The following is a 27,671-nucleotide window of genomic DNA, read 5'->3' on the forward strand; positions in this document are numbered from 1 at the left end:
GGAATCTTCAGGAATCGTGTTGTGTGAACCCACCGGTGTTCACGAGACCAGAAGCATGATCACAACCCAAAGGAACTATGTCATAGTTACCTGTAGAGAGACAGAAACCCCTAGGCAGCAGGCATCCTTCAGGGTTTAGGAACCTCAGCAGGTTTCTCAACCTTCTTACCTATGGGAGGCTTCCTGGCCGACAAGAGCGGCACAGGCCTATCCTTAGGGATAGGGTCTGGGCATTGTCGCGTGGGACAGTAAGTGGGCTGTGAAAGTCCGAGTACTCCCTTTCATAAGAGTAAACTCTTGATGATGATGGTCGCGCGCGTAGCGCTATTTGCGTGCGCGCGACGAGAGTCCGAAGACTATCTGTCATAGGAGTAAAACTTTTTATGACGATGGTCACACGCGTAGATATAGTTATGCGCATAGCGCTAATTGCGCTCGCGTGACCAGAGTCCGAAGCCTCTCTGTCATAAGAGAAAAACTCTTGATGACAATGGTCGTGCGCGTAAAGTTGTTCACGCACGCGCCTGACGAGAGTCTGAAGACTCTCTGTCATAAGAGTAAAACTCTTGATGACTATGGTCGTGCGCGTAGAGATGGTAGCGCGTGCGCAAACCCTTTGCGTGACAAGAATCCGAAAACACACTGTCATAAGAGTGAAACGCTTGATGACGATGGTCGCGCGCATAGCGCTGATCGCGAGCGCGGACACTTCGTGCGACAAGCCGGAAGACTCTCTGTCATAAGAGTAAACCTCTTGATGACGATGGTCACGCGCGTCGAGTTGATCGCGTGCACCGAGATGGTCATGTGCGAGCGAACACTCCATGCGACAAGAGTCTGAAAACACACTGTTATAGGAATAAAACTCTTGACGACGACGGTCACGCGCAGAAAGTTGGTCATGCGCGCAGTGTTGGTGGCTCGCGTAGAGTTGGTCATGCGCGCGCGAATGCTCTGCGCGACGAGAGTCCGAAGACTCTCTGTCATAAGAATAAAACTCTTGGCGACTTGTTTCACGAGAGCAAGAAGGTTTAGCGTGATCGCGTGAACCTGTAGAGGTCGCGCGATAAGGAGAGAACTCCCTGCTACGATAACCTAGAGGTTCAGCGTAGCGCAGAACACGCAGGCGCGAACGCTCTACATGACGAGAGTCCGAAAACTATGTCATAAAAGTAAGACACTTGATGACGAGGGTCATGAGAACCTGAAGGCTCAGCGTGTTCCGTGTTGCGAGACCCCGAAGGGTTAGAGCAACGGAAAACCAAAGTTTCCCTGTCACGAGACACTGAAGTGTCAACGTGACCCAAAGGGTCAGCGTGACTGATGGTACAAGAGTACGAAGAATCAGCATAACCATCGTTACGAGAGCCCGAAGGCACAACATAACTGAAACCCAAAGGTTCCAATCGTGAACTTGAAAGTCCAGCACGACGGAGGCCCGAAGGACTCCTAAGGTCATAAGAACCCGCAGGATCAACATGAAGAGTGCCCGAAGGCTCACAATCCCCGCGAGAACCAGCTGGTTCAGGATGGAGAGGGGTCACCACCCCTTCCACCCTACAATCCTCCAGAGAGGAAAGCTGAACAGACTCCACCAGAGGGGGAGACTAATACCGCTCTAAAGATATCTCCTCTACTGGGGAGGTTTGTTCTACGGCAGGAGAACGTCGCTTAGGACAAGACTCTCGCTCCGCCCCTGGAGGAGAACCATAAGCGTACGGGGGACCACCGATGCCCAAGGGCGGTCTTCTCTTGAGAACGAGAGACTGGTGGATTAGCAAACTCCTCGGCGTCGATAACAGACTCAAGGCCTGACCAACGATCCGCAGCTCTAACACAAAAGATGAACATAAGATTTCTCGCGAACGAGAGGAAAGTTCTACCGAAGGAGGACATCACCTAAGACAAGCTTTCTCCCCGCTCTATGAGAAAAAACCGTAGGCGTAATAATCTCTCTCGTGAACGAGAGAGAAGTCCTCCTGAAGGAGAACACCACCTAAGACAAGCTTTCTCTCAGCTCTATGGGAAAAAAGCGTAGGTGTAATAATTTCGCTCTCGAACGAGAGAGATGTCCTCCCGAAGGAGGACTTCGCTCTCGAACGAGAGAGATGTCCTCCCGAAGGAGGACATTGCCTAAGACAAGCTTTCTCCCACCTCTTTGGGAAAAAGCATAGACGTAACGATCTCCTAGCAAATGAGAGAGAAGTTCCCCCCAAAGGAGGAACAAGCCTTGGACTTGCTTTTCCCCAGCTCAAGGGGAAGAAGCGCAGTCTTCGGCGATGGGATAGTAGAAGCAGATCTCGTTGAGCTGTCAGGGATTCTTCCCGAAAGAGGGAAGGTTGCTGAACGGCTGAAGTAAGGGAGCTCTCCCTCAGAAGGGGGAGAAGCCCAGCTCTGGGGAAGGTTAACACTCCGTCGCAAGGGAAGGTTCTCCAACCCCTAGAGGCGAACCTCCAAGCAGCACTCTATGCTTCCCATCAAAAAGCTGTGTTCAAGTTGAAGGTCGGCAATGAGTGCTACCTCGTAAGGTGGGCAGCTCACGAGCTGCCACAGGAAGCGCAGGACATTGACCGGAGCGGTCGAAGCCATCAGTCTTCTTTCTACTTTGCTGTTATCTGTAGAAAAGGAAATAAAAGTTGTGATGAATTACAATTCATAACTCCACTGGTTAACATGAACTATTCGGGGAATAAGGCACCTTACTTGTAAGAGAATTCCTCGAAAGGGAGCGGAACTATTATAAACTTTACTCAAGTACTGAACAAACACATGGGAGTGTTGAGGAACAGCCGGCCACCCACGCAGGAGAGGGCGGCAAGAAAGGGGAGGAGTATCAATACAATGACGACTCCCTTATGGCGGAGTCAGCCGGATATGTTGTCAACAGTAAGTAAAGTTACAAGTATTTAACAACGTAAGAGTATGTTTTCATATATACATATATACACGCATATACTGTATATGTATAAGATAAAAACACACACAAAAGAATAAACTAAACAGAAAAACAATCAAGGCAAGTCTTTGCGGGAGAGAAAGGCAGCATGTCTGTCCTCTACCGAACCATAAAGTAAAGTGGTTACTCAGCCGAGAGGTAGGAGTGAGCAGGGTAGCCAGTCTACCCCCCCCCCCTGCTAACTAGCAGATGGGGTAGTTATCCCTCACTAAAATTATCATGGCTCGTCTTTCAGCTATGCCGGAAGTATACCCCTATAATTAGCGGAGTGTTTGTATTTACGCTGGAACAAATAGAAAAAGGAAGAAACGTCACAACTTCGGAGGTAATTTGTAATTTTCCTAGCTATACAAACGTGTGGTTCTTTACAATGGGAGAAGAAATCAGCACTAGCTGACATGCGGCTATAAAAACTTTTAACGAGATGTCAACAACTGGCCGGTTGTTAGCCAATAGTAGTGGAGAGAAGCAATGACGTCCCCGATCACTCATACCTTTCTCAATTTGATCACATTCAGAACTTTCCCCTTGGGGTTAGGTGATGGAGGGTAAAAGTATGTGTAAGAATTACAGGTTTGTATAGTTAGGAAAAAACCAAATTGCCACCGAATTTGTGATTTGTTCCTACAATGTATACAAACCCTAAGTTCATTACACTAGGGGACTCTCAAAACGGTGGATCTAAGTCCCTTCAACATGCTGCATACTTTACCTGGGAGGTAGCATCCATGCATGATAATGTGAGAAATGAGCATCCTTACACCTCATTAACCAGTGGCCTGTAACTAACAGGTTCATGTCCAGCTCTAAGCGAGTAGGAGTGTTAGAATACAATTATGACCGTCACGGCTATATATTATAACGGGTATGCATTTTATACTCTTGAAAACTGACGTGCCAGCTCCCCATCGTCCAGGAGATTGGGGGCGTGACTTGAAAATACAGTGGAATCTCTCCATACGATTGTCCTAACATACGAATTTTCCAACATACGAAGTAAAATTTGACCAAATTTCTGTCTCAACATACGATGTGTTGCTCCAACATACGAAGTAAACAATACGCTTACCCGTGGAATTTTCTCGAAAGCGTCCAGCGTCGTTTGCTGTTGACGCCGCTAGACGGCAGCACATCGGAGGGACGCCAATCGAGCGTCACCTTGATCAGTCCTCTCATCTCGTTCGCATCGTGTGGTTGTCCTCTATTCGCTCAGTTTTAACAGTTTTTTATCTTGCCTTTCACGTGTGGTTTTCTGTGTTCCGTAATCATGGGTCCTAAAAAGCTTAGTTTCGGTTCAGGAAGTAGTAGTAGTGGTGAAAAAAAAGAGGAAGTCTATGCTTTCATTAGAATTAAAGCAAGAAATAATAGAAAAGCATGAGCGAGATGTACGTGTTAGCGATCTGGCTAAACAATATGACCGGAATATGTCTACGATCTTGACGATCATAAAACAGAAGTCAGCCATTAAAGCAGTGAAACCTTCGAAGGGGATCACGATTATTTCCAAATGTCGTAGCCCTACCCTTGAAGCGATGCAACGACTTTTGTTAATATGGATCAAAGACAAGGAGATTGTTGGTGATACGATCACGGAAACGATCATTTGTGAGAAGACCAGCGTTATCTACAGTGACTTGAAGGCGGCACGCTCTCGGGGTGACGCGGGAGAGAGTTCAGCCGATCCTACGACGGAGGAATTCAAGGCGTCTCGAGGTTGGTTCGAGAAATTTAGGAAACGGACTGGGATTCGTTCAGTTGTTCGTCATGGAGAAGCTTCGAGTTCGGACACCAAGGCTGCTAAAGACTCTGTTAAAAAGTTCGAAAGCATCGTGGCGGAGGAAGGTTACGTAGAGCAGCAGGTGTTCAACTGTGATGAAACCGGTCTGTTTTGGAAAAAGATGCCTAGTCGAACGTACATTACCGCCGAAGAGAAGAAAATGCCTGGACATGAGCCAATGAAGGATCGGTTGACTCTTGCGCTTTGTGCCAACGCCAGCGGGGACTGCAAAATAAAGCCGTTATTGGTTTACCATTCCGAAAACTCTAGGGCATTTAAAGCACATAGAATTAATAAAGACCTGCTACATGTTCTATGGCGTTCTAATTCTAAGGCTTGGGTTACTAGGCATATCTTTGAGGAATGGGTAAACGTAGTTTTCGGCCCTGCTGTCAAGAAGTATCTTCAGGAGAGGAATTTGCCTTTGAAGTGCTTGCTTTGTTTGGACAATGCACCCACTCACCCGCCCCCCCCCCACCCCCCCGGGACTCGAAGATGATATCATCGACGAATACAAATTCATCAAGGTGTTGTATCTTCCACCGAATACCACCCCTATCCTCCAGCCCATGGACCAGCAAGTCATCTCTAATTTCAAAAAGCTCTACACCAAGCGCTTATTTAAGCAGTGCTTTAATGTCACGCAAAGCACCAACTTAACTTTGCGTGAATTTTGGAGGAGCCACTTTAATATCGTGCACTGCTTAAAGATCATTGATCAGGCGTGGGAGGGAGTAACTCGTCGGACCCTGAATTCTGCTTGGAAGAAGCTTTAGCCTGATGCTGTTGCTCCCAGAGATTTCGAAGGTTTTGGCCCTGAGAATGAACCTGTGGTTGCCGCCGAGGAAGACGTCGAAGAGATTGTATCCCTTGCCAAGTCCATGGGTCTGGAGGTGGATGAAGATGACATCACCGAACTCGTTGATGAGCATCACGAAGAGCTCACCACCGAGGAACTCAAGGAGCTGCAAGGCATGCAGCATGATGAGTTCCAAGCGCAGTTGAGTGAGTCGGAGGAGATCGAGGAGGTAGGCCAAATCTTAGGTACGGCGGAAATAAAACAGATGTTGGCATATCATCAACACATTGTTGATTTCATCGATAAACATCACCCACAAAAAATTCAGGTTTGCCGTGTTGTTGTGCAGTTCCATGATGTTTGCTTAACGCATTTTAGAAAAATCCTCAAAAGCCGTACCAAGCAACTTTCACTCGATAGTTTCTTTAAAAAATCTTTAAAATGGTCTAGTGATCATGATGAAAAGAAAGAAAGTGAAGCAAAGAAAAGGAAGACCGAATCGAGTGAAAGTGATCAAAATTAAAAATAAGAAAAGAAAAAATGTAAAAAAAAATATAAAATTATAAAAATGAAAAAAAAAAATAAGCTAAGTTAAGTTAAAGTTCACGTAGTAATGTAAGTTAGTGTAAGTTATCGTACACGTTATCGTACAAAGTCACCGTCCCTACCTCCTCGCTGATCTTCCGTCTCCACCTGCGTAGCAGTCCTTACACCTGCGCTGGCCTGTCGCTGAGGTAAAGTGTTACATTAAAACCCGTTTTTTATTTATTATTTCATTATTATTATTCTTTTTTTTTGGTTTGTAATATGTATTTATTATACAGGTATTGTATTAATGTAATGTGTAATTATGTGTAGCCATTTATTAAGGATTTATTATGGGTTTTTAGGCTGAGGAACGAATTAAATAAATTACCATGTATTCTTATGGGAATATTTGCACCAACATACGATCGTTTCAACATAGGAAGCAGTTTCTGGAACGAATTAAGATCGTATGTAGAGGTATCACTGTATGCAATATTTTTTAGTTACAAAACAGAGAGGAAATTACTTGCAATCGAAAGACTTCTAGCCGATAGTCTCTTCGGATGCTATGTCCCAGGAGTGGGGAAGATGAAAAAAGGCCAGTCAATTCTTTTACATTCATCCTAGACTAACACCATAACTACTTTCCTAGAACAATGCTACTGGTTCTACAAGGAGCTTACGTAACTATAATACTTGTTGTACAGCTACCACAGGGACTATCGAAAAAGTGTGGGTCGTGTGTTGCAGGTAATGGGCAGCGAAGATTGTTTATCTTTTTCATACCCCTCCTTGCTGAACACACATCACAGAAAGGTTCCCCTGACATCATGAGGTCTAGGTTGAGTCCTTGAGAAGGGGTAGGATAAATGGGTCTGTCTATGACTTGCCTAATCCACGAGAAAATAGCGTTACTTGTCACCACCTTCTTAACCCTGTCCAAAATAACAACCAGATGTCGGACCTGGGTACGAGCTCCTCAAGGGAATTTGAGGTAAAGCTTTAAGGCCCTTAAAGGACACAACAGCAATTGTTCCAGGTCATTAGTTATTTTCAAAAGACTCAAATTCTAGAATGATTCTGAGTTTTTGCCATGAACTCAGGGACAAGGCTGAACGTCACTTGACCCCATCCACTTGAATGGGCAATGTCATAAGAGACACTGCAACTTGCTTACCCTCTTGGCAGAGGCTAAGGCAAGTAGAAAGACTTTTTAAGGCGAGGTCATGGTCGGAAACCTGGCTTAAAGGCTCGTATGATGCTCCTTTCAGGGAACACAGAAGTTTCACAACGTTCCAAGGTCTCACTTTCAAATGGGGACAAGTTAACTCAAAACTCAGTATGATTATAGACAGCCCCCACAAAGAGGAAATCTCTAGCCCCTACAGTCTGAAGACATGGCTTACGTCTGAACGATAGCCTTTCACAGCGAGGACGGAGCAGAGTTTTTCCTATCAAAGGTACATCAAAAGCTTGGCAAATAGGTGTAGAGTGGCACTGAGTGTAGGGATACACTGTCTATAACACCAACCAGAGAAGATCACCCACTAAGCCTGGCTTACTGAGGTCGAGGACCTCCTGAAGTATCCAGACACCTGTTTTTCTACTAGAGCCTAAAAGCCTCTCATAGAGAGGAGATGCTGGATAACCTCCAGGCGTGAAGACATAGGGATCCTGGAGCCTGTTGGTATATCTGGGCATGTGGTTGGTGTAGGTCGGGTAGAATCCGAAGTTTGCTCAGTACTTCTGTCAAAAGTGGCAGAAGGTCTGGGAACCATTCTGCATGGTGCCACAATGGTGCTATCAATGTCATCGATAAGTTGGTCGGCAATCTCACCCTGTTGAAGATTCTCCTCAGTAGGCAGAACGAGGGAATGTGTGTACAATTCAGTGATCCCATGGATGATGAAAGGCATCTTGGAAGACTGCCTTTGGGTCCGGTACTGGGAGTTACTTTCTTAGGGTTAGATATAGATTATTTGAGAGTGCCTTTTAATGGTCTGTGGGATTGCCTTCCTATAGGAGAGACATTAGGTTCCACATGTGCCAAAGAGGCGGCAAGCTGTGATGGCCTGGTGGAGGAGGGAGTATTTACTTGCCTTCCTCTACTTCTTTGTCACTGTATTTACATCCTTGAGAAGAGACAAGGTCAGAGACTTGATTCAGGAGTTCCATAAGAAGAGAGCATCTCTCCTCAATACTTGTTGCAGTAATCTGGAAACCACAGCGGCACGCCTCTTCATGAGCCAATTAACCCACTGGTTTGCAGCGATGTGTGTCAAGAATTACATTGCCATCGCACCTGAGAGGACATCATTCTTAAACACCTGTTGCTTCTTAGGACCAGTGAGATCCTCAGAAGTGGCAAAACGACAGACTGCTCCGGACTAGTGATCCCTCCACAAGGATGCCTGAAGAGTCGCTTTCACTATTCTTTCTGTACTTGGTGCCTCAACAGTCAAGAACGTCACCGGATGCGAGCCTAGTCTCTCCCATTACAGGCCTTGAGCCAACACTGGCACTGCCTGGTCTAATAATAATCATTCAAGTCTCATAGTACTTCCTTTGTTTCACAAACATAGGAGGAAGTAACTTAGACAACCTGCTTGCCCTAAGGGAGTCTTTTCTAGCCACAATCTGAGCCAACTTTATCAATGGGCCTGGCTGCCAATTTGCCAATCTAGACCAAGGTAACTCCAATCATTGTCTAGAGGCATCTGGAGAGCGACAAAGGTCATTAAGTGCTGCATCGCTCCCCTTAAGAGGGGAGTGCTGAGCTTTCCCGAGTCCGTTAACTAAGTGCATACATGCAAACACCCGTAAGAACACAAATTACAACTTGCAATCTTATGTATTAGGGGCCATAGGGCTCGCAGCTTTCAGGAGTTTGTTGGATGAGTGATCAGAGTCCGAGCAAAGGTCGTTATTAGGGTTGGCCACCAGGGAATGAGACCTGGGAGGGTTAAGACTGACCTGTACAAGATCTTTCACCTTCGCCACCACCTTCTTCCGAGGCTTTGGATCCTCCAACAATTTGGAGGCCCAATTCTTCGGCAAGGTTTTGGCATCCTTCCGATCACGGGGCTCACCCGTGAATGAAGGGAGAATGCTAGAATCCACCTGTGCTGCTCCGGAAGTTTAAGTCAGTTTCAATGAAGTTGGCACCAAAACAGAAGGTACCTCCGAGGACATTGGAGGAACGATTTCGATAGGCGAGAGCCTGCATGACTTGACAAATGAGATCTCCTATGGGTCATGGTGTTGGAAGGTGTTACCAGATGGAGGAGTGACCTGTCTTGAACGACACCTCTTAAGGATTGGCTTGATGAGCACCAATCCCAACCTCTCCCATTCGTAGTGAATCTACGCTGATCTAGGATTCCCTCTTAGTGCCTCTTGGTGACGTTGCCAATTGGAGTCATGTTCCTCACATATGCACAGGAGCAGCACTGTATACAGAATGCCAGAAGGAAAAGGAATAGGTCTACTGGCATGAGCAGGAGCCCACAATGGCGATGGTGGAGCTGGCCATGGTGGCGTCGGGACCTAACACAGAATCGTGTTGCCGGTGTGAGATGCACAATGCAATTTTAGTCAGACGGAGGAGAAAAGTCATCGTGGTGAACATCCCCTTTCCCTTGATCAGACATGATCAGGTTCGTCAAAGGTATCTGAGCAGGGAAAATAAGAATTGTTTTCCTCAGTATCTCTCGTAGGAACGTCTCATGAGACATGCCCTGCACTAACGGTCCACTAGGAGAAAACCCCTGTACAGGAGCGTGAACTTGATTATGCGCAAGATTTATGTTTGCAAAGACCTCCCCTAGTTTGCAAAGAGGCAACCATGAATGACCACGAGCTCCTAGAGGATGCGCCATAACCTGTGAGTGATTATGACTGGTCGTAACTGACCTTGCTAGTATGAGGTGGAATGCTAGCTTGTGATGCTACCTCATCTGTGCTCATCTGTTCATGAGCGAGACACAATGGAGAGTTTTGACAGAATGCGCAGGTGGGTTGTCATGTTCCCCAGCCATCCTAGCAAGCTCTGGCAAAAAGAGCTAGTGTGGTGAGTTACAGTTAACTGAGCATGCGAGACCCAGCTGTGCGCTCGCACTTGGTTGAAGGACAGTCATCAAGATCATCAGTGAGCTCTACTTAGGAGAGCTAAGGGGGACGGGTGTCGAAAAACAGAGTCGCTTCCGCGCTGCCAGGGGAGTAGAACTCTCTGGCGTAGGCAACCTCTTGCGCTTGTGAGGGAGGCCGTCAAACCCCAAAGGATCAGAAGGCATGGAAAGGGGGGAGGAAGCCCGGGGCCTTCTTCCTGCTGGACAACCTTAGCAAGTGCTTTTTCCCTGGGAAGAGAAAGTGCTGAGGGGGAACTCTGGCGAGAACCACCCTGCGGAATCTCCGACGAAAGAACTTTGGAGGATGAAGATTCTGGGGGCACGAGACAGTGCAGGAGGGAGAGGTCGGCTCTAGAGGGGGAAAAGTTGAATTCAACCCCTGCAGGAGCAGAAATCCTCTCCTCCTGTGCATCCATCACTAACACCTCCAGCAGCCTCTCCTTAAAGGGCAGACCAAAGAGTTCTAAGTTAGGCCATAGGAGAAGTATGAGGTCTTGAGACAAGGTCTCTCCTTGGGGGCTATTCCTTCCACCTCGCTACAGGAGGAGGGAGAAACAGCCTGACTTGTGGGTTGGCCAAAATTCAACCACCAACAGTCCCACTCAACTGTTTCCAATAGGAGACTGATTGAGCTGAGTCAATGAAGAGGTTACTAGAGGTGAGGGAGAGAGTCTGTGACTTTGACTTTGAGGAGGACCCTGAAGTCAAAGAATGCATTTTCAATGTGTTCCTTCACCTGCTATACCACTTCCACCAGGAGGATGGCCATTTCGTACACTCTGGGCAAGGAGAAGCTTGAGTGCAGGAGTGTCCTCTGCACACAGGACGAAGACAGTGAGGGTCCATGTCCTCCTATAACATGAACATGCTGGAGAAGCGGCCAGCCTTACCTAAGCAAACATGGATGCTGCACCCTCAAGAACAGTCACACCTGGAAAGACAAAAGGGACAGTTTTTAATGCCTAATCAAAGCCATCTAACATGGAAATCGACATGTCTTCAACTACGGCCGAGATCAAAAGTGGGAAAGATTTTGAGCGGGAGGGTTGGTGCTTCTCCCCCCTACCACTGACTAACGACCAGCTGGTTGTTGACACCATGTTAAAAGTTTATATAACAATATGTCAGCTGACACTGATTTCTACTATTGAAAAAAATTTAGGGTTTGTATACAGTGTAGGAACAATGGGACTTTAGCTAGCATTAACCAGCCTCACATTACCTATCCTAGCATTTCAGGTCTTTCTCTTTACTTGCCGATGTGTTTCAACTACCTGTTATAGCCCATACAATTTCTAAACTGTTTCCCATACAAACCTATAATTAAAACATTGGCAAATGTAACAAATATAAATTGTTCCTTACCCAAGTTTAGGTCAAAGACAGTTATATTCTGTAGCTACAAGTATTATTAATGGGAGTCCACTTTCTACTGTTTGGTGAAGGTATAATGTAGTTGCTTCCAGCATGAAGTTGTGAAGCTGTTCGTGCCTCTTGTCCTGTTGAATAAATATATCTGTGTAAGTATAAGAGTCAAACAAGAAAAAAACATTTGGTAAAAAACTTGGTTAAAGATACTTTTACATGGTGCATAAACATATATAAAGGTATTAGAAAAATATAAAATTCTTATTCCCCAACAAAGAACATACTGTATCTCCATATCAGACCATAGACTATCACTGTTTTGGGTACAGTATATGCACCTGTAGCACGATCTACACAGAGTTCTGAGGGATTTACAATGGTATAAGGTAAGTTGGAACTATTTGCAGGGAGGGAACAAACAATTCCAATTTAACTCAACAATTCCAATTTAACTCCTGTTGGCTCTAGAGGGGGGAAAGGCTGAGACCCACACCAGTAGGAGCAGAATTCCTCTTCTGCTGTGCATCCATCACCAACACCTCCAGCAGCCTGAGTCTCTTAAGAATGGCCACAGAAGATGCAAGGTGTCTTGAAACAAGGTCTACCCTTGCAGCGGTTAGAAGACCCCAAGCCTTCTGATCCTTTGGGGTTTGATGGCCTCCCTTGCAAGAGTGAGAGGTTGCCTCCGCTGGAGAGTTCTTCTCCTGTGGCAGCGCGGAAGCACCGGTCTCCCTTAGCTCTCTAGAGCTGACCTCTCGAGCTCGCTGGTGATCTTGACAATTGTTCTGCAACCCAGTGTCCGTGCACCTGGGGTCTCGCGAGACTCCTGTAGTCGTCATTGAGCTTAATTACCTGTAACTCACCAGGCTACCTCGGTTTTCCAGAGCTCGCCAGGGACATTGGCAAGCACACCATCCCACCTGTGCACTCCCTCAAAACCCTCCACTGTCTCACTCACTCAGGGGTGAGCGTGAGCTATCCTGCCAGGTAACTTGCAAGTCACAGGCTAGTGTTCCAGCTTATGCTAGCAAAGTCAGCTACGAGCGGTCTCAATTACTCGCAGGTTATGGAGTGTGCGCTAGGACCTCGTGCTCGCTTGTGGTCGCCTGTTCTCAAACTAGGGGAGGACTTTGTAGACCAACCCCTTGCACCCATCCAGGTTCACGCTCCTGTTTGGGGGGTTCGTCTTAGTGGACCGGTAGTGCAGCGCAGGTCTCACAAAACTCTCCTGCATAAAATACTTTGAGAAGCAGTTTCGATTCTCCCTGCTCAGATACCTTTGACAAACCAGATTGTGTCTGGTCCTGGGAAAGGGGATGTTCACCACAATGATTCTACTTCTCTGTCTGACCCCAGATTGCATCATGCAGTTCACACAGGAATCAATTAAGCTCAGGCTTCTTATTCAAGTTAGTCTAAGGTTTTTCTTTTTTTTATCATCTTAGGTTGGGGATCAAACGAAGCTAGGTAGGAATTTGAGGAACTTGTAGGTTGGTTTATGGAATTAGTGGAGTTTGTGGGTTAGTTTAGGGAGTAACAGGCTAAAGTGCATCACTTTCATTCTATATTTGCTACACAAAGCTAAAGCTTAAATATAATATTGTAGAGTGGGGTAAGGTAAGGGTAGGTTAGCTAATTCAAGGCAAGGCAAGGCAAGGCAAGGCAAGGCAAGGCAAGGCAAGGCAAGGCAGGGTAATGCAAGGCAAGGCAGGGTAATGCAAGGCAAGGCAAGGCAAGGCAGGGTAATGCAAGGCAAGGCAAGGCAAGGCAAGGTTGAGTTGAAGTAATTTAAGTTAAGGTAATGTAAGGCAAGGCAAGGTAATGTAAGAGTGGCTATTGTAAGATTAAGTAAGGACAGGTTTGAGGTATGGTAAGAGTAGGTAAGGTAAAAGTCTGTAAGCATGAGTAGGAAGGTAAAAGTAGGCATGGTAAAGGCAGGTAAATTAATGGTATATGAGTAGGTAAGGTAAGAGTAGGTAAGGTGAGAGTAGGTAAGGGTTGGTAAAATGACAAATTCATAGATAATTTGTATTTTTCCTAACTATACAAACCTTAGCTATTTAATATGAGTATTACTTTCGGCGTAGCTGAAATGACGAGCCATTAGAATTTTCAACGAGGGTTTACTACGCCCTCGCTAACTAGCGAGAGGGTAGGGTAGGGTAGCTTGCTACACCTCCCCCCTTCAAACACCTGTGATTAGCTCACTTTGCTTAGAGGTAGGACTTTCCTGGGGACAGGGCTGGCGGGCAAGTTTGATTAAATAGCTAAGGTTTGTATAGTTAGGAAAAATACAAATTATCTACGAATTTGTCATTTGTTCCGTAACTGAAATACAAACCACGCTATTTAATATGGGTTATTCAACCCTTAGGTAGGGTAGTAAGTCCCAGCCATTACTGGCTTTTGGCTTTTTGCCCGGGGACTCAGTATCTGAGTGTGTTAGTACTCAAAGATATGGAGTCCCTGCACCTCGCAAGTGCCTTGCTCTGCAAGGACCGCGGCCTACGTAAGCTTGTGTGTGAAGGAATGAAGTGTGACTCGTCCTAGGAAGTTGACCTGAAGTCCTTTAAATGGAATTCTAGGATAGGACGTTCCCAATACCACCTCGTAAGGGTATGCGGACGTGACAGTATTATCTTAATACTAGGGACACAAAGAAACATGGTTTACCTGCAGTGGTTTGAGGTCAGCTTTGAAGAGAACCCAGGATGCTGCTTTCCCCAAGAGAGGGGAGAATGAAGTAAAGAATAAGGGCCAGGCATACCTTTTTATTCATGCAGACTAAAACCGGGTAACAATGCCCTCAACCCTCTGCTACTTGTCCATTAAGGAGCCTGAGGCTTAAACCAGCTGTTGTGCAGCCACCACAGGGCCGATAGAAAACGTATCGAGCCTCCTGTGGGTCACGTCTTGCAAATAGTGGGCTGTGAAGGTCGTCTGACGCTTCCAAACCCCTGCTTGTAAAACCTGCGTCACTGAGTAGTTCTTCTTGAAGGCCAGGGGCGTAGCAATGCCCCCGACATCGTGTGCTCTAGGGCGACGTGACGGAGGAGGGTCAGGATTCAGGGAATGATGGATAATCCTGCGAATCCACGCTGAGATAGTATTCTTAGTGACCTTCCTCTTCGTCCTTCTGGTGCTCACAAACAATGCCTGCACCCGAGGACGAATTGCAGCTGTTCTCTTAAGATAAGAGCCTCAGACTCCTCACTGGGCACAGTAGGAGATGGTCTGGGTCATCTGTTACAGAACGAAGACTCGAAATCCGGAAAGAGTCGAACTGAGGGTCCGGCACTCCTGGATTTTGAGTCTTAGCAACAAACTCAGGGACGAATCTGAACGTTACCTCCCCCCATCCCCTTGAATGGGCGATGTCATACGAGAGACCATGAAGTTCGCCGACTCGCTTGGCCGAGGCCAAAGCAAGTAGGAACATCGTCTTCCAAGTCAAGTGGCCTGGCGTAATGATTCGAAGGGAGGTCTCTTAAGAGACCTGAGGACTCGAACCACGTTCCATGGAGGAGGTCTCACTTCCGACTGAGGGCAGGTAAGTTCATAATTTCGTATGAGTAGAGAAAGTTCCAGCGAAGAGGAAATGTCCATTCCTTTGAGCCTGAAGGCAAGACTTAAGGCTGAGCGATAGCCTTTCACTGCCGAGACTGAAAGGCGCATTTCTTCCCGCAAATACACGAGAAACTCCGCTATTACTGGAATAGTGGCATCGAGTGGAGAGATACCCCTTCCACGACACCAACCACAGAAAACTCTCCACTTTGCCTGGCAGACCCCTGCGGATGACTTTTGCAGGTGTCGAGACATCCTTTCAGCAACTTGTTGCGAAAAGCCTCTCTCTGTGAGGAGATGCTGGATAGTCTCTAGGCCTGAAGCCGTAACAAAGCTACGGCTTTGTGAAGGATGTTGGCGTGTGGTTGTTTGAGTAGCTCGTGTCGTGGAGGAAGTTCTCTCGGGAGTTCCGTCAGGAGCTGCAGAAGGTCCGGAAACCACTCTGCGCGATGCCATAGGGGAGCTATCAAGGTCATTGAAAGGTTGACCGATATTCTGGTCTTGTTGAGCACCCTCCTCATCAGACAGAATGGGGGAAAGGCGTATACGTCGATGTTGTCCCACCGTATTTGGAAGGCATCTTGCCAGAGTGCCTTGGGGTCCGGGACTGGGGAGCAGTACAGCGGAAGCTTGAAATTCAAAGCTGTCGCGAACAGATCCACCATCGGGGAACCCCACGAAGTCAGGACTTTGTTGGCTACTAGACGATCCAAAGACCACTCGGCATTCACTATCTGGGATGCCCTGCTCAGACTGTCGGCGAGCACATTCCTCTTGCCTGGAATGAAACAAGCTGATACAGTAGTGGAATTGAGTGGACTTCGGTCCATCTCAGTATCTCTACTGCCAGATGGGATAGCTGCTCTGAAAAGGTACCTCCCTGCTTGTTGATGTAAGCCACTACCGTGGTGTTGTCGCTCATCACCACCACGGAGTGACCCGCCAGGTACTGTTGGAACTGTTGAAGTGCCAGGAATATGGCCTTCATTTCTAGCACATTTATGTGGAGGCACTTTTCTGATTCTGACCACAGGCCTGAGGTCCTGTGGTTCAGAACATGGGCCCCCCACCCCTTCTTTGAGGCGTCCGAAAACAGCATCAAATCTCGGGGGAGGACGAGAAGATCCACTCCCTTTCGTAGGTTCCCGTCTGTCAACCACCACTGAGGGTCCGTCCGTTCCGCAGGACCCATGGGGACCAAGACATCCGGGGAATCGTGTCCTTGATTCCACCGAGACTTGAGTCGCCATTGCAAAGATCTCATCCTGAAGCGACCGTTTGGAACTAGACGGGCCAGGGAAGAAAGGTGACCGAGGAGACGTAACCACGATTGGGCTGGGAGTTCTTCTCGTCTGAGGAAAGGATCTGCGACCCTCCTCAGCCTTGCTATCCTGTCGTCTGATGGGAAGGCTTTGTGGAGATTGGTGTCCAATATCATGCCTAGATATACCAGTTGCTGAGTTGGAAGCAGAGAAGACTTCTCGAGATTTACCATGATCCCTAGATCTTGGCAAAGTCCCAGAAGCTCGTTTCGGTGTCGAAGAAGGGTCGACTCCGAGTCTGCCAGGATCAGCCAGTCATCCAGATAACGGAGGAGACGGATGCCGATCCTGTGTGCCAACGAAGAAATCAGGGTGAACACTCTGGTAAATACCTGAGGTGCTGTGGAGAGACCGAAACACAGCACCTTGAACTGGTAGATCTTGTTGTCTAGGCTGAATCTTAAGTACAGTACTTCCTTGAAGACGGATGGACTGGGATCTGGAAATACGCGTCCTTCAGGTCCAGTGTACACATGAAGTCTTGTGGTCTCACTGCAAGTCTGACTGTGTCCGCCGTTTCCATGCTGAACGGGGTTTGTTTGACAAACCTGTTCAGAGCTGAGAGGTCGATGACTGGTCTCCAGCCTCCAGACGCCTTCCTTACAAGAAAGAGTCGACTGAAGAAGCCTGGGGAACCGTCGACGACCTCCTGGAGAGCGCCCTTCTTTAACATGGTCTCGACTTCTCCCCATAGGGCTTGCCCCCTTGCCGATCCCATGGCAAAGGAGCTCAACGACACTGGATCCGCTGTTAGGGGAGGTAGAGATGTTGTGAACGGGACGCGATATCCCTGACTGATTACAGAAATCGTCCAGGAATCGGCCCCGAGTTGGTGCCACCGGATTGCGCAACTTTGTAGGCATCCCCCCACTGGTGGACATGCAGGGGGATTGCCAATCCTAGCGCTTGCGGCCTCGGCCACTCCCTCTAGGATTTTTCCCTCCCCTGGAGGACTTTTTGCCTTTCTTGTCTTTGACAGGAAAGGGATTCGACACCATTACCTTTGCTGCCACTGCCGGTTTCGTCGTCTTGGACGGGCGAGGTTGTTGAGGTGCTGGAGGTTTATAGGGCTTTGATGTAAGAGCCCTCTGTAGGAGAGAGTCCTAGTTGGACTTCCTCCACCTCTCAGCTGCCTGTTCCACGTCTTTAGGCTCAAACAGATTCTTTCCCAAAATGGAAGAATGTATGAGCCTACTGACCTCGACGGCTGGGACCTTCGCGTGGAACCTCTCTGCCACCGCATCACGTCGTTTCAGAATGGAATTGGCCCACAAGTTCGACACTTGGTGGGCCAGAAACTCAATGGTGTGGGTGCCCGAAAGGAGGAAGGTTTCCAAGGCCTTCCTGGTGCTCTCCTTAGACAGGTCCTCGGATCACAACAGGATGCCAAGAGACCCCAGCCAGACATCCAGCCACGAAGTAGCCTACATGGCACACTTCGCAAATTTCTCCTGACTTAGGATCTCTGTTGCCGAGAAAGACACTTGCCGGCTAGAGAGCCTCTCTAGAGGGACGGCCTTGGTGAGCTCTTCCACCAAATGGTGCAAGGAGAGAGCTAGGCAAGACTCCTCCATGATCTCAAAGTACCTCCTCTGGTGGATACGAGGAGGAGGGAGGAGCTTGTTGCCAGCAGTGGAACAGCTGGAGGCGGCGACCTCGGAGAGCTGGCCCTCAACCTTATCCCTGGCACTCTTCACCCCTTGGGACCAGGGCAAAGCCGCACTGGCCTTAGCAGGCTTCTGAGTGCCAAAGACTCGGTCCAGGACCGTGTCCTTGCCCTCACGAGGAGGAATCTCAGGATCCGGGAACCCGTTGAGATGCCTCATCAGGGTCAGAACCTGCCAGAAGGCATGCTCTGACTCCTGTGGCTCCCCTCCTGGAGAACTGGCAGCAAAGTTTCCCGTCCCCAAAGGCTCTTCTTGGGGGGACACGTGGACGTTCTCCGATGGACTCGTTGGCTCTGCTCGAATCCTTGAGGATGACTTGGGGATGGTTTTAGAGTCCTTAGGTTCCCTCCTGGGAGGAATACAGGACTCCAACAACGACGTCTGTGAGCTCTTCTCCGCCCCAACCCGGGACGATTCTCCTGCACGAGGTGGGGTTTCTCCCATTGGTGCGATGGGAGAACGTCTCACCTCGGTAGACTCCCCTGAGGACGGAAAATCCTCGTCCACAGGAGAGGGAGAGAAAGTCTGGGGGGGGGAAGAGCCTTCATCAAGGACTTCCGGGGAGCCAGCTTGTCCCTGGGAGAAGTTACCACAACTTCTACTTCTCTCTTCCTCTTCAGTGGGGTCGGAGCAGCCATTGATTTAAGGCCCAACTCACAGAAAGCAGGTTTGAAAGCCTGCATGACGGCTCTGACAAGGGACCCGAACCATGGTTGCTTACTGACAGCTGTGCTGTCAGAGACTCCCTCTGGAGGGAAGGGGATCGGGCGATCCTTCGGAGTAGACACTACAACTGTGCCTGCCTAAAAAGAAAGGGAAGAAGAAGGTTGGTTCCTGGACCTAACCAGAGTTTTCCCCCCCTCCTGCGGGAACGCTGATCTGCGCTTGGGGGGGTGGGGGGTGGGGGGTGGGGAGGGGGTGGGGAGGGGGTGGGGGGGGGGGGTGGTGGTGGTGGTGTCAAGATGACGACCTGGAGGCTCTTGTTCCTGTAGCTTCGCGCGGGGGCTCGTGCTGTGAATCCTGATGGGAATCGCACTGGGAATCGCGCTGGCGCTCGCGCGAAGAGGATGGCGAGGGCGCGCGGGCGAGTACTGGCGTGCAGGAGAGCGCTGGCGAGCGCTGGCGCGCTGGCGAGCGATGGCGAGCGATGGCGAGCGATGGCGCGCAGGCGAGCGACCGCGCGCAGGCAATCTACGACGCGTTGGCGAGTGGACGCGCAGGTGCGCGACCTGGCGAAAGCAGAGGGTGCGCCGAAGGGTGCGCAAGCGCTTGCGCGCGCGGAGGTGAATGCTTGTGCGCGTGGCCGCGCAGGATCTCGCTGAGCTTCAGAAAGCGTGCGCGCACACGCAGAGGAAATACCCCTAGCGCGTGGGCGCGCAGGAGGGCGCACAGCAGGAGCTGGAACAGGTGCGCGCGATGGAGACTGCACGCGATGGCGCGCAGGCGAGGGCTGACGAGCAGGCGAGGTCCGAAGGCGCGTAGGAGATCGCTGACGGGAAGGAGAAGAAAGATTATTCTCTCCTGCGCCCAGATCCAGAGATCGTGGCCGCGCAGGCGAACGTTGGCACGCAGGCGAACGCTGGCGCGTAGGTGAAGAGCGCTGGCGAGCAGGAGATCGTGGGCGCGCGTGGCGCACATCAGGATGAGGGCGCGCAGATGTGCGCTGGCGAGGAGAAGATCGCTGGCGCGCAGGTGAGCACTGGCGAGCAGGAGAGCGCTGGCGCGTAGTCTCAGCAACAGGAGATCGCTGGCGCGTTGTCCCTGGAACAGGAGATCTCTGAAGTGAAGTCTCAGGAACAGCAGGAGAGCGCTTGCGCGCCATTGCGTATGGGCGCGCAGGAGAACGTTGGCGCGCAGGAGAACATTGGCGCTTAAGGGACTTACTCACAATGTGAGAAAGCCCCTTTTGCCCCGAAGGGACCGATGCCCATTGGATAACGGGGTGCGTGGGCGCCCACAGCGCGTCAGCGGCCAGGAACGGAGATGGGAGGTCAGCAGGTCTGCCAGGCGAAGGAGACCATGAACGATCTGCAGAGATGTCCAAGGGATACAGCTGCAACGGTCGGTGCACAGCGAGGAGGATTCTCTGCGGGGGACTGCGAAGACAAAGAACCGAAGAGGCGCCTCCTAACTCCCTTGTGGGGAGAAGAAAGGCCTCTACGGCGTAGATAAGGGCGAGCCTTGCGTCTGATACGTCCTCTGAGGGCAGCAGGCAGACCATCGGCAGTCCTCCGAAGAGGAGTCTCTGTTAGTGAACTCTCCCGAGGGGGAGAATCACCTGCAGGAGAGACCGTTGGACTTAGCTCCTCCCTCAAAGGATGTTCGGAGGAGGGAACTAAGCCTTCAGCTACATCAGGAACCGAAGCAGGGGTTTGACCTAACTCGTCAGAAGCACCTGCCACAACAACGTCGACGATAGACAGAGGATCAACCTTTGCTACCGTCGGCGACTGTTTAACAGCAGCCGCCAACCTGATTATGTCAAACAGGGCTTCCTTGGAGGGCGAACCCTGAAGCCCCAAGGAAGCCCAAAGCTGTAACAAATCATTGTTAGACACATTGTTATCAGAAATATCCTCCCCTGGGGGAGGAGGAGGAGGAGCTGCCTTGCTATGGGAGGCAACTCCCTCTCTCGAACCCAGAGGTTGGTTAACGGAAGTACGGCCTACGCTACCACTCGATGGCCTCTCGGGAGAGAACGATCGAGTGGGAGCTTCGCAGGAGGTTCGGGCTACGGAAGAAGAGTCCTTGGGATTTTCTCTCTTCAAGGAAACCCCTGAAGGAGAAATATCCCGTTTGGACTTCTTCTTCCGGTGCCGGGAAAACCTCTCCCACTGGGAGGTAGACCACTCCCTACACTCACCACATATTTTATTTCTTTCACACCGTTGGCCCCTGCAATAAGGACACAAGGTGTGAGGGTCTGTGTCTACCGCCGACATAAAGGTTCCGCAAAGGCGGTCAGGTAAGCCGGGACACTTCCGCATGGTAGAGGCCAACTTCCAAACACACTGTATAAAAGAAAAAGCAAAAACAAAGATCAAAGGCTGTCAAAGTAAGCGAGGGTGGGAGCAGACACGTCTGATCGTCACCCGAGCCAAAAGCAAAGTGAGCTAATCACAGGTGTGTGAGGGGGGGTACCCCCTTGCTAACTAGCGAGGGGGTAGTAAACCCTCGTTAAAATTCTAATGGCTCGTCATTTCAGCTACGCCGAAAGTAATACCCATATTAAATAGCGTGGTTTGTATTTCAGTTACGGAACAAATAGGAGTAGGTAAGGTAAGGTCAGGTAAAGTATAGGTAGGTGAAGTATAGGCAAGTAAAGTATGGTTAGGAAAGGTAAGGTTAGGTAAAGTAAGGTTAGGTAAAGTAAGGTTAGGTAAAGTATGGGTAGGTAAAATTTGGGTAAGGTAAGGTAAGGGTATGCAGCATGCGGTTAGGTAAGGTAAGGGTATGCAGGTTGCGGTTAGGTAAGGTAAGGGTATGTAGCATGATGTTGGGTAAGGTAAGGGTATGTAGCATGATGTTGGGTAAGGTAAGGGTGTGTAGCATGATGTTGGGTAAGGTAAGGGTGTGTAGCATGATGTTGGGTAAGGTAAGGGTGTGCAGCATTTTAAGGTTAGGTATGATAAGGGTATGTAGCACGGGGTTAGGTAAGTAAGGTTAGGTGAGGTGAAGTTTTATTATTATTATTATTGTTATTAATAGCTAAGCTACAACCCTAGTAGGAAAAGCAGGATGGTACAAGCCCAGGGGCTCCAACAGGGAAAATAGCCCAGTGAGGAAAGGAAAAAAGGAAAAAATATCTTAAGAATAATAACATTAAAAGAAATACCTCCTATATAAACTATAAAAACTTTAACATAAAAAGAGGAAGAGAAACAAGATAGAATAGTGTGCTTGGGTGTACCCTCAAGCAAGAGAACTCTAACCCAAGGCAGTGGAAGACCATGGTAGAGAAGCTATGGCACTACCCAAGACTAGAGAACAAGGGTTTGATTTTGGAGTGTCCTTCTCCTAGAAGAGCTGCTTGCCATAGGTAAAGTGTCTTTCTACCCTTACCAAGAGGAAAGTGGCCACTGAAAAATTACAGTGCAGTACCTCCTTGAGTGAAGAAGAATTGTTTGGTAATCTGCATTGTCAGGTGTATGAGGACAGAGAGGAATATGTAAAAAATAGGCCAGACTAGTCAGAGAGAGAGAGAGAGAGAGAGAGAGAGAGAGAGAGAGTGTGTGTGTGCGTGTGCGTGTGTGTGCGTGTGTGTGTGTGGGCAAAGAGAAAATGAACCGTAACTAGAGAGAAGGATCCAATGTAGTACTGTCTGGCCAGTCAAAAATCCCCATAACTCTCTAGCGGTAGTATCTCAATCGGTGGCTGGTGCCCTGGCCAACCTACTACTGCACCTAGGTTAGGTAAAGTGATAATAAGCAAGGTATGGGTAGACAAGGTAGGAGTAGGTTAAGATAAAGGTAGCTAAGGTAAGAGTAAATAAAATAAGGATTGGTAGGAATAGGTAAGATAAGGGTAGGTAAAATGAGGTTAGATAGCTACAATACTAGCAGGAGAGAGTATTTTGTAAATATTGTTTTCGTCATTTGGTTCAAGTCTCTACTTTATGGAATTTTTGAATCGTATTAAAAAAAAAGTCAAAATACGCCCTACTCGAATGTACTGTCTACTCTGAGGTTTGGGTTAATATATGATATATTAATTTCTAGGGAAACTGGAGTTCACTATAAAAAAAAGGATGGATGCTGCCTACTTTGCCATTTTTCTCTTTATGATCCAAGAAATAAGCAGCTTTGTAATCAATCAGTAAAGGTTGCCAAGAAAGGAAAACTTCGTGAACGCATTTGGCCCGTAACCACATTTATGGACACTTTTTAGTTAAGGCTCACATTCAGATGTGGCAAATACTATTTTTTGTGAACCTTTTTCTTCAATTCCTTTCTGCATGGAATTATTACCCATAACCTTGACTGGTCATAATAAACTTCAAATAACTCGATGTCTTATTGTTTTGAAGTAATGGAAAATTACTGCCAGAACTTACTAGCTATTGTCATTGAAGCACATGAATCAAAGTTTAGGAGGTCTAAACACAACAAAGGTAGACCTTGGTATAGTGTGAGGGTGTTTGGTGGCAGGGAGTGGGAGAGCAAAAAAGTTTGAAGAAGGTTACCATTAATTGACAAACTAAGAAATGCAGACTTGTGCCCTTGATAAAACATTTTATCAAGTTGGGGAGCGTAACCCACAGTGATTCATGGAAAGGTTATAAAGATCTTACCATTTAGGGGTATGTGCACCTCTGTGTTCATCATTCAGAGCATTTTGTGGGTCCACAGACAGGTGCACAAACCCAAAACATCAAGAGGCTTTGGTGGTGTCAAGAGTTACATGCTACATGATGGAATGCTAGGGAGTATTTTGTTCACTATGTCTTTATCTACTAGGTAAAATGAATTAAAATACATATACAGTACTTAAATCAGCAGTTTTGTTTTTTATGAACTATCATATTGTTTGTTTCTTTCATCAGCACAAGAGGTCCAAACAGATACATACTTTCCTGCTTCTGGCATGCAAAATTGTACCCTCGCCCATCTATGACGGCCATTCCTAACGCTCCCACTATCTACAGACGACACTTGACCTTCGACCACCCAAACCTACAGTAAAGATTATTGTATATATGCCTACTTATGATACTTTGAGAGTAACACAGATAGCGTGCACAGTACATCTATGTACCGCTTGCCAGAACAGAGGAGTAGTCAGATTGTTTATTGCGAGCAAAGCAAGCCACAGCGAAGCAAACGTCCTTTGAGTGACAAGGTATAAATTGCAAGTAATTATGATACTTTAAAAAAGGTTAATATATGATATTTTGGTTAATGTCTAGGAGAGGGCCGCATGAAGATAACACTGATATTCAATTTATTTTTACTAGAATATGTAGGAATGTATGTATATAATGGTATACCAGTGAGATAATTTAGTGAAAATCAATAATAGTCGAAATATCGACGATCAAACTCACGCTACTCTTGTCTTCCTCCCCGATTTTTCTAAGTCTGTTGTTATTGTTGACTGTGTCTTATTTTTGCTCAAATGAGCCCTGTAACCACTATAATCCGCAGACAAACTAGTGCACTATGACGTCTTCACGTTTGGCCAATCACAGTGCGACAATACATTTTCTTTCCCAATGACGTCTTCACGTTTGGCCAATCACAGTGCGACAATACATTTTCTTACCCATCACAGTGCAACAATACATTTTCTTACCCAGCCATTTTATTTCGTTCCTAGACATGGAGGCCGTAGCAAGCACGTCATCTGATATTGCACAAGAAATTGAAATTCCCGTTTCTTGTGCCGACTGTTTCTTAAGTTACGGTGAATTTGTTTTAGCCTATTCGGGGAAAATCGAAAAACTTGTGGATTTGTGCCAGACACACAATTTAATTTTGCAAAATAAAAAGTGTCCGCATTGTCAGGAAGTGTGTAGGATTGATTACAAGAAACATAGTTTTAGGCGTGATAAGTCTTACATTACAAAAGGACGTAGACGTAAGCGTTGTTCATATAAAGTGTCGGTGTTTGTGGGTACCTGGTTTTCCAAAGGAAAACTGGACATTGAAACTAATTTAAAATTTATAGTTTTGTGGGTTCAAAACTGGTTTTGCTACGAAGTGGCCATTTCTGAATTGAAATTAAATAAAAGTACTGTCTGCGATTGGTCTTCATTTTGCAGGGAAGTTGTAATTAATTGGGTATTAAGGCGCAGCAAGAAAATTGGCGGCCACAATTGTACAGTAGAAATTGATGAGTCCAAATTCGGCAAACGGAAATATAATGTTGGCCGAGTAATAGACGGCCAGTGGGTATTTGGTGGTATTTGCCGCGAATCACGAGTTTTTTCTGGTCCCCGTGGAAACCCGGGATCGTGACACCCTGCTCTCGCTGATTAAGGAGAGGATCGAGCCAGGCACAACCATAATTTCGGACTGTTGGCGAGCTTATAACTGTCTGGCAGAGGAAGGTTTTAAGCATTTGACGGTTAACCACAGCCTTCACTTTGTTGATCCCCAGACACAGGCTCATACCAATATTGTGGAGAGGAAGTGGCGGGACGTGAAGAATTTAGTGCCGAAATATGGTAGGAGGAAAAAACACTTCGTCGGGTACCTTGCCACTTCCTACTTCAAGTTGCATGTCAGGGAACCATCGCAACGGCTTCACGTTTTCCTCAAAGCAGCAGCACATCTTTACCAACCAACAGTTTAAGGTAAGCTTCATTGATTTATAGAGTATATTATAATGGTGATAGTATAACGAAGGGGGGGGGGGGGTCGCAGGGGGGGACGAAGCCCCCCTCCGGTAGGCCTAGGTAGAGGTACAGGGCCCCATAGGCTAGGTTAGGTGGGTGTCTTAGGTTCGGTGGTGCCCTGAAAATCACTGTGGCCTTAAGGGGAGGTCGCAGGGGGGGAGGGGGGCTCCCCCCCGGTAGGCCTAGGTAGGGGTGCAGGGGTGGTTGTATTAGGTTCGGTAGTGCCCCGAAAAATCACTTTTCTCCTCCTCCCCCCGCCCAAAAACCCCGCTTCCCACTGGGGTCCCCCATAATTGTAGTAGTAGGTTTATGCTTACATTTTATGTGTAAGAGTTAAGTCTTAGTTTATTTTTTATTCATCTCCTCATGTTTCTATGCGATGTGCAACAATAATCTGGTTGTTTTTTGCCGTTTTTCGTCGTTAATACTTTTAAAGCGGGTGCGGCCTTCTCCTAGACATTTACCGATATTTTAATTACAAGCAAAACTGGAATTCACTATAAGAAATGTACGAGAGCTGGCTATTTTGCCATTTTTCTCTATATGTTTCATGTGCAGTGAATCATAGAGCATAGTGATATTTTAATTTTCAGCCACTTATATTAACCATATATTTATCCAACTGGTTATCTTGTGTTTATTTAGCATTTCTGGCTATTTTTATTGCTGCAGATCACTCGTTTTATTGCATCCCCCCCACCAAAACAAAAAATTTTAAAAAATCTCACTGGTGTAGGCTTACCTCATAATTGCCTTTGTAAGAGGGGGTCCAAAAACTCATGAATGGGTGGTTTGCCCAATAATTATGGTCAGGAATGCATAAAAACAAGATAGCTAGTAAGAAAAATATATGGTTTTCATGTATTTGGCTAAAAATTAAAGTATATGTTTATCATAACTTCAATTTCATGCCACTTAAAGAACCATATATTTTTCCAGTTGGTTACCTTTTGTTTATTATGCACTTCTGACCATTATTATTGCTACAAATTACTTATTTTTGGTGTTTTCCCACCCAATAACCCCTGGTTCCCACTGGAATCCCCCATAATTGTTTGTATATGAGAGGGTTCCAAAACTCATAAACGGGTGCTTTGCTCCAATAATCATGGTCAGAAATGGATAAAACACAAGATAGCGAGTAGGAAAATGAATGGTTCATGCATTTGCCTAGAAATCAAAGTATCATATATTTACTGAGGGTAAGCCTAGTCTGGCATCAATTGGCTAGATCACGAAAAAAATATAGGTCTAGGCTATAACACACTTCTACCAGGCTAGTTCCACACCAAGAAAGAAGACCACTTTTTAAAAAAATAATTCAAACATGAATGAAGTTATTACACATTTACCTTCACAGTTATGGGATACAGAAGAATTATACAGAACAGGTCAATATAGCCTATATCGTGGCTCCTTGTTTCCAGGGAGGAGTAACACTTAACGGACGACAGAAATTAATGTTCCAAAAATTCAGTAACCGCTTACACCCCCAAGAAGGTTCCAACAATATTCAGACAAATTTAACACTTTTTCACTTATTCCCCACTAAATCTTCTAGGCCATTCTACATTAAAATCCAAACTGAATTGCTGGTATAAACTGGAACTAAAACTAGCAGTAGTGAGGTTGATAACAGCAGAATAAATTAATATCGCTTTAAGATATATTGAAAGACTTCGAAAGATAACAGAGACGAAGGTTCTTGTATAAATATAGAGCACAGTAACCTAATGAAAATAATAATAATTTTGTTTAATAATATAACTTAATACTAACGTTATTAGCATTTCCACTACTACAGTAATATACAAATTTACGTTATCCCATTTTCTATAGGTTGACTAAATATGAAATAATACAACTCCCAATACTGTGCTTTCTAAGTCGCCCACGAGAGTAATCTCTCTCTTCTTTCGAACTTTCTATATATCCTTCAATAATAATAATAATTCATTTAACTATTATTAACATTCATACTGCTAGTTCTAGTTTACAGAGAGAGAGAGAGAGAGAGAGAGAGAGAGAGAGAGAGAGAGAGAGAGAGAGAGAGAGAGAGAGAGAGAGAGAGAGAGATAGTTGGTACTATTGTTAAGTTAAAAAACTTCAACACTCTTGGTAGCCTACTTGTCATAAGTGTCATATGATATAAGTGGTTATGTGAAGTCTGATGTGGACCACTATATGCCTCCTTTTTCATAGCCTTTCCGAAGTCGTAACTAGC

The 27,671-nt window shown here is 47.0% G+C and overlaps 1 long non-coding RNA gene and 1 pseudogene across 1 annotated transcript in view; one reads left to right on the plus strand and one right to left on the minus strand.

The window, feature by feature from the left end:
- LOC137654526 (uncharacterized) overlaps positions 1–27,078 on the minus strand; it is a 58,832-nt gene extending 31,754 nt beyond the window's left edge. Inside the window, exons 1-2 of the long non-coding RNA XR_011046649.1 lie at positions 26,800–27,078; positions 11,553–11,686 (exon numbers count right to left, since the gene is read on the minus strand). This is a non-coding gene — a long non-coding RNA (uncharacterized lncRNA). The remainder of the gene's footprint in view (positions 1–11,552; positions 11,687–26,799) is intronic.
- On the plus strand, positions 24,429–25,404 carry LOC137654792 (uncharacterized; annotated as a pseudogene).
- Positions 27,079–27,671: the final 593 nt, after the last annotated feature.

The sequence above is a fragment of the Palaemon carinicauda genome, chromosome 15 (genome assembly GCF_036898095.1).
Source record: "Palaemon carinicauda isolate YSFRI2023 chromosome 15, ASM3689809v2, whole genome shotgun sequence".
Classification (NCBI taxonomy): Eukaryota; Metazoa; Arthropoda; class Malacostraca; order Decapoda; family Palaemonidae; genus Palaemon; species Palaemon carinicauda.